This window comes from Dendrobates tinctorius, unplaced genomic scaffold, assembly GCF_039654945.1.
Source record: "Dendrobates tinctorius isolate UK_male_01 unplaced genomic scaffold, ASM3965494v1 ptg000332l, whole genome shotgun sequence".
Classification (NCBI taxonomy): Eukaryota; Metazoa; Chordata; class Amphibia; order Anura; family Dendrobatidae; genus Dendrobates; species Dendrobates tinctorius.
Window position 1 is genome coordinate 5,949,994 of NW_027361998.1, and position 7,717 is coordinate 5,957,710.

At 40.9% G+C, this 7,717-nt stretch overlaps 1 long non-coding RNA gene across 1 annotated transcript; it reads right to left on the reverse strand.

The window, feature by feature from the left end:
• Positions 1-219: 219 nt before the first annotated feature.
• Positions 220-1,623, reverse strand: LOC141074278 (uncharacterized). The gene is made up of 3 exons (XR_012227172.1): positions 1,532-1,623; positions 1,396-1,454; positions 220-1,227 (listed from the first exon to the last, which is right to left on the reverse strand). It is a non-coding gene; the product is annotated as an uncharacterized lncRNA (long non-coding RNA).
• Positions 1,624-7,717: the final 6,094 nt, after the last annotated feature.

Sequence of the window (7,717 nt, forward strand, 5' to 3'; positions counted from 1 at the left end):
GTTTTTAATTCATGTGAGATTTTTCCAATAGATCAAATAATGAAACACCGCAAACAAAAAAGAAATATTCCAAAGGTGAGTATTATATGGTTACGTTTCAACCTAATCTTAGATCTTTCTCAAACCATACAGCAAAAGAAGATGTAGAAAATAATTACAACACTGAACTAGGTGAACAAAGTATCAAAAACAACTGGAGATATAATTATATACAAAATAATTATATACAAAAAATAGTAAAAAAAAGGGTTAAAAGAAGGGGGGAGGGGAAGGGGGAAGGGGTTTGTTGAAAAGGCCCAATATATACAGCACATGTTCAGGTATACAGAAATAATGACAACATAGGGATCTGTTGTGAGTTCATTCTCTGGTTCACCAGTTGTGAGTTCCCCTTCCAGACTCCCTCTGGTGGTAACAGGAGGTAGTGAGGCTGATTTGATCGGTGGAAAGCTGCCACCTGAGAATGAGGATGACAATTGGATCTCAGGATTCTCAGATTGGATTTTAGACAGCCGACACCCTATTCAATTGCTGGTGATTCCTTCTGGCTTGTCAGCTCTTGGTTTTCAGCTCTGTTCCAGTCATCTAAAGCTAAGTTTTTCTGCTAATGTTCACACTTGATTTTGTTGGTCTATTCAGTTTTTGGTGTGGTCAGCCAGCCCCGGCTGGGGGCTGAGCTGAATTTCCACTCTTATTTATCAGTATTTTGCCAATTGGCTTTTTGTCCCTTACTAGTTCGGTCTCTTTTTGCTCTGTCTCAGAATATTTCAGAGTGCTGATATAGTGGGAGAAGTCTAGTGACTTCAGGGTTAATTTTGCTATCAGAAGTGTTGGACATTATTTTTGTAGGGTTTTTTGCAGGTTGCAGACAGTGTCTTTCCTTTCCTTTCCTGTCTAGTTAGTTTGGGCCCCATCATTTGCTCAGCCTATTTTCCTGCCTGTGTTTGTGCCTTCATCTTGTTTCACCGTCAATACATGTGTGGGGGCTATCTATTCCTTTGGGGTCTGCTCTGGGGAAGTTAGTTTTCCCTTTTCTTGCTTTAGGCTTATTTAGTCCTCCGGCCATGACAAGGCATCTAGGAACATCGTAGGCACGCTCCACGGCTACTGCTAGTTGTGTGGTTAGGATCAGGGATCTGCAATCTGCATAGTTACCAACCACTCTGGTTTTCTGTGACTTAGCTTGTTTTGCTTTATTCTCCTCGGTGGCCCATTCATAACAGGGATCTATAAAATACCCAAGAAAATGCCCAGTTGGTCAGGGGGACAGGGTGTCACGGGCTATTGGCAAAAGTTAATATAACTAAGACATTATGTTTCATAAATAATATGACAGGGGGTGGTGGAGGCAAGCGGCAAACACAGAAAAGTATGGCAGGTATCGTCTGTACTGACCTCAATAGAAGATTCAAGGTAAACAGCAGGGAGATTAATTGCAAAGTCCCAGTTAGGGGCTGTGGAGGAAAATAAAGTTGATGAGGTAAAAGGAATGGAGGGAAATCAGGACGCCAAGAAGTGCTGTTGTACTGACCTGGTAGCGTGTGGGAGGCAGGAGTCTGCGGTGATGTGAGTGAAAGGCTCAAAAAGACCAGTTTATAAATGTTCAGAGTCAGTGAGAGGCTGGGGGGAGGGGAGATACAGAGCACGGTGTGAGGCTTGGAAAACATGGGGAGGAGTGGCCAAGTGGAACAAGAGCTATGCAGGGTCAGAGCAGGAGAGGGCCTGGGCGCCTGTGTGGCTTGCAAATGTAAACAAAGAGCACGTTGGCTCTGGGCGGCGCCTGCTCAATGGGGACATTAGTTGTGAGGAGTAAGAGCAGATGAGAAACAGGGCGACTGTGTGGCTGTAACTAGTGAGCACGGTGGCTACAGGTAGCACTTATGTAATGAGGGAGAGATTTAGTAAATGGGAAGAAAATAGAGGGAAAATGGAGAAGGAATATGAAGAGAGTAATGGAGGAAAGGAAAGAACTCAGGGAAGGAGGAGAAATGAAGGAAAAAAAAGGACAGAAAAAAAGAAAGAGAAAAAAAATATGGGGTAGAAATGTGAGGAAAGTTCCAAAAGAGGGGAGATGAGAAGAAGGGTGTAGAAATGGTTGTACCGGCAATAAAAAGAAAACAATAAAAAGAATTAAAATAAAAAATAAAATATAAAATAATGACAATGGATGTAAGAATGGGATGGAAAAATATATAAAAAAATTATGAAAATTATTGGAGTAGATAGGATTTATGATAAAAAATGAGGAAAATAAAAATAAAAGTACAAAAAGGAAGGTGAAAACAAAAAATAATAATAATAATGAAAAAAACGATCAAAGTACGAGGATGAAAAAATTAAATAAAATAAAAATGAAAAAGGGCGGGTAAAAAGTTAAGGATGAGAAAAAGAAAGAAATTAAAAAATATGAAAAAAGAAAAAAATGGAAAAGATGAAAAATAAAATAGAAAAATTGAAAAGGGATGAAAATAAAAATAAATAGAAAATAAAAAAATTAAAAATAGAATAAGGAATGGAAAAAAGGGAAAAAAATTAGAAAAAATTGCGATACTCACCCAAGAGGGGAAAGAAAAGATTAGTGAATCTGAAAAATAAAGGATTTATGAGAGGTGAGATGAAGGCCGCAAATCCACCATCCTGGAGGTCAAAAAAAGAATACGACAATTAATCAATGGTATACAAATACATGCTCATGAAAAAGTGCATACAATAGATGAAATTCCAAACGACTTGTCATGGAAGTAAATTCAACTCACGATTGAGTCCCTTGGGGGCCAGAGTCTGCAACGTATATATCCAAAAAGACTCCCTAGATTTAAGGAGCTTGATGTGATTGCCACCCCTGCGAGGTCTGTCAACCTTCTCTATAACCTGGAACCTAAGTTGTGAGACTGAGTGGTTGGCGTTGATGAAATGGTGTGGGATGGGGAGCCTGGTTTTCTTGCACCGAATATTCGATTTGTGACTGGCAATTCTATCACGCACGTGTTGGGTGGTTTTGCCTACATAAAGTAGGCCACAGGGGCACTTTATTAGATATATTACACAGTTTGTGTCACATGTAAAAAATCCTCCAACACCGTAACGTTTGTCAGTATGAGGGTGTGTAATGAGGCTCCCCTTGATTACATTGGAGCAACATGTGCAGCCCAGACAAGGGAAGGTGCCTTTGCGTTCAGTGCCGAGGAAGGTTTGTCTAGGCAATTTAGTTAGGCTACCGATGTCAGCACGAACTAACTCATCTTTAATGCTTTTTGGTCGGCGTTTGCACATAAGTGCTGGTGTTTTAAAGGCCTCAATATTAGGGTAAGACTTAGGTAAGATCGACCAATGTTTTTTGATGATATGATAGATTTTGGGCATGATGGGGTGGTGAGTATGTACAAAGGTAACCCTTTCCCCTTGGGGTTGAGATGGTTGTGTGGGGCGGGGTTCCAAGGCTCGACTTGCTTCACATTCAAGGAGTTTTGTGGGATATTGTCTTTCTCTGAATTTATTGGACATTTCATTAAGACGAATCGGAGCAAGGATGGGGTCAGTAGCAATCCTTGCTACTCGTGTAAACTGGGAACGGGGCAAGCTTTTTTTAGTGGAGGCAGGGTGGCAGCTCGTGTAATGTAAAAGGTTATTCGAGTCGGTCGCTTTGACATATAGGTCAGTGGAGAGAGAACTAGTACTGGTCTTGGTTACCAATGTATCCAGAAAGGAGATCTGGGAGAGATTCCAGTTCAGGGTAAATTGTAATTCAGGTCTAATAGAATTGAGGTGTTCCGTGAAAGAATGCAAGTCATCAAGAGTACCTACCCATAGACAGAAAATATCGTCGATGTATCGCAGCCAGCATTTACTGTACGACATGAAAAGAGCATTGTTGTAAACATGAGAGCATTCAATGTCATTCATATAGGCATTAGCATAGGCGGGTGCTACGTTAGCGCCAATTGCGGTCCCACGCCGCTGGAGGTATAATTAGTCCCCAAATAGAAAAAAAATTTCTTTCAAGACGGTAGAAAGAAGATCAATGCATAGCTGAATAGAGTTATGAGAGACAATAGTCAGTCAAAGAAAAAAGAAACATCCGGCACTGTCCCTGAGAAAGAAATACCCGCAAAGTCACTTATAACCGCTATCAGTGTGACACCTGTAACCCTTGCTGAACGGGTGCTCTATCCATGTGAAGAAAAAACATGAACTATCGTAGTAGAAAAAGACAGCAGGATGGCACTCACCGTTCTCTTGAAATGATTCACTTTATTTCATGTTAATAAAGCATAGGCAATGGCACGGGAGAAATGCAAAAAGACGGACGACAGCCGTTTCGTGCACAATGCACCTCAACAGGTCCCATGCTCAGGCTCAAGGAAACACTAATTTATACCATATGTGTGAACAAAAGAAACTCCACCCTTTACCTGAACGTGTCTTAAAAAAACCCCAAAATAAAAACAAGCATAATTTTCATACACCATATGCAATAAAACTAGCAATCATAACCGCTTCAGAGAAATACGGACATATACACTTTTTCATTTAGACCCAAAGGACCTGTGGCTTTTGTACGGAGGATCCATTTAGCCTCTATTTGTAAAAGATGTTTTTTATGACTCCCTCCATACTGCGGTGCAGACACCCTTTCAAAAACATAAAACATAATGCTTCCGCATTCCCCCCATGTACCTTCTTCATGTGTTCTATAAGTCTAGGGACTCCCTTTCCTGTGCTGATGGAACTGAAATGTTCCCTGAATCTTACACAGAGGGGCCGGATAGTTTTCCCAATGTAGAAAAAACCACATGGGCAAAACAATGCATACACTACAAAGGAGGTCCTGCAAGTAATGAATTCCGTGACTTCGTGAAATATAAGTCCCATTTTTACAGTTTTGCCACTTAATTTAAATGGGCACCAAGAACAGTTTTTACATATATAATTTCCCTTTGGGGCACTAGATTCCAACCAATTATTTTGTTTGTTTTGAAATCTGTTCTTGACTAATAAATCTCGAAGGTTAGTACTTCTTTTACTCACAAATAAAGGACCCTACTGACCACATCCGTGAGGTCTCTGTCACTTTCCAGTAGGTGCCAATTCTGTCTGATGACTGTTCTAATGTGTCTATCCATAGAATTATATGTAAAACTAAAGACAAACCGTTTCTCTTTTCCTTTTTTGATCTGCCCATTAATAACTGGTTCACTATTAACCCTCTGTAAGGCGGAATCTAGAACAGAATCAGGATATCCTCTTTTTTTGAATCTGCTGCGCAATTCATTCGCTTGTCTCTGAAAACCTTCATTATGACTATTAAATTTCTTTAATCTCAAAAATTGGCCATAAGGCAAGTAATTCTTTACATAATGGGGGTGTGCACTATTATAATGTAAGAGGGAGTTTGTGGATGAAGATTTACGAAAAATTTCTGTATACAAAACTCCTTTGGTTAACTTTAATCTGACGTCCAAAAAATCTATTTCTGAGCCTCCAAATTGCGAAGTAAACTTCATATTCATATTATTATGTGAATTAAGAAACTCCACAAATAAATTGAAATCCTCTTTTGACCCATCCCACACAATGAAAATGTCATCCACATAGCGAATAAATAATTTTATATACTTCAAAAAGGGATTGGTGACCGCATAAACTACTTTCTCCTCCAAAACTGACAAAAACAGGTTAGCGAGGGTGCACGCGACAGGCGTACCCATCGCTCTACCCTCCGTTTGCTTATACCAGACATTGTCAAATTGGAACGCGTTATGCGTAAGATCCTCCGTACAAAAGCCACAGGTCCTTTGGGTCTAAATGAAAAAGTGTATATGTCCGTATTTCTCTGAAGCGGTTATGATTGCTAGTTTTATTGCATATGGTGTATGTAAATTATGATTGTTTTTATTTTGGGGGTTTTTTAAGACACGTTCAGGTAAAGGGTGGAGTTTCTTTTGTTCACACATGTGGTATAAATCAGTGTTTCCTTGAGCCTGAGCATGGGACCTGTTGAAGTGCATTGTGCACGAAACGGCTGTCGTCCGTCTTTTTGCATTTCTCCCGTGCCATTGCCTGTGCTTTATTAACATGAAATAAAGTGAATCATTTCAAGAGAACGGTGAGTGCCATCCTGCTGTCTTTTTCTACTACGGGAGTTATGAGAGAGATAAGCGGAGTCAAGAAGTGTTCTGGTAGCTTTAATCCCTTGATCATGGTCAATGGAAGTATACAGACTTTTGTTGTCTAGTGTGACTAAAAGGCAATCAGGGGGAATGCTGACAATTTGGTTGATGAAAGAGAGAAAATGACTAGTGTCTAAGACAAAGGACCTGGTAGTTTTGGTAAGAGGGGTCAGGATTTTTTCAAGAAAAATGGAAATTGGAGACAGAATAGAATCTGTAGAAGCAACAATAGGGTGGCCAGAGGGTTTGTGCAAAGATTTGTGGATTTTAGGTAATGTGTAAAATACCGGGGTAACTGGGTTGGGGTCTTTTAGAAATGTAGGGGTTTTGGAAGCCACAGTTTTTAAAGTCAAATGTCTATCTAAGACCTCATCGATTAAGAGTTTAATGCGTGGTGTCGGGTCACGGGGAATTTTTTGGTATGTGGTAGGATCGGAGAGTTGGCGGAAGATTTCTTCCATGTTATCGGAATTATTTTTAATGACAATTGCCCCTCCCTTGTCAGCAGGTTTGATCACTATCGACTTATTATTTTTGAGTGAGTCTATGGCTTGTCTTTCTAAGGGGGTGATGTTATTATATGTGGGTAGTAGACCTTTCTGATGTTCCTCAAGGATGTGATCTATGTCCTTTTGGACCAGATCGATAAAGGCTTCAGCTGCATGAAAGGTGTGAGGGGGAGAAAAATTACTCATGTTACGTAAGCCGAGAGACGAAATTGACAGTTCAGGAACAGGGTTCCCCCCTGTTGGAGGGACCCTATTCGCTAGGTTAGATGAATCCAGTCAAAAATAAGTTTTCAGACAAATGTTCCGAAAAAAGTTCTGCTGGTCTTGAGACAGCTGGAATTTGTCCCAGAGGGGGGTTGGACAGAATGATAAGCCTTTTTGGAGGACTGAGTGCTCTAGGGGACAGAGGGTGTAGGATGAGATGTCGAAGACCGAGTTAGTGGGCTTACCTGTGATCTGGCTGTCATGCGTTCCACCGGGTTTGCGGTTTGCCCTGCGGGTAGGTCTCATCCTGCAGTCCGATGATTGTTGTATCTGGCTGGATGACGCCTGGCTAAAAAATGATGCTGGGATGAACTTCCAGTGGAGCTGTCGCTGTCGGTGTGGTAAGAGCCTGTGCATTTTTAATTGTAGTTACCTCGCCTGGGACCCATAAGGGAGGAGTCGTTCCATCTATAAACCCTGTTGTGGGTGTAATCGTCGGCGTCCCTTTGGAATTTGGCTCTCTTCTTATCCTGTAGGTTTTTACGTTGTTCGTCAAGGGACTTGTCGGTTTTGCTTTTGAGATTTTGCCAATCAGTACTGGAAAGAGTAGAACTGAGTTGTTCCTCTATTGATGTAATTTTCTTGGTCATCTCGGTGATAGCTGTATAAAGAAAATCGATAGTTAGCAGAATGATATCGAGTGAGCACTTATTGAGTATCTGCTGGAATCTCTCGCAGAACTCAGGTTTATCTGAAAACAAGGTAGGTCGCAGGTGGCTCCGCAGGCCTCGTGGGATTCTCTCTAGTTTGTGGTACTCTGCCAAAGGAGTAGCA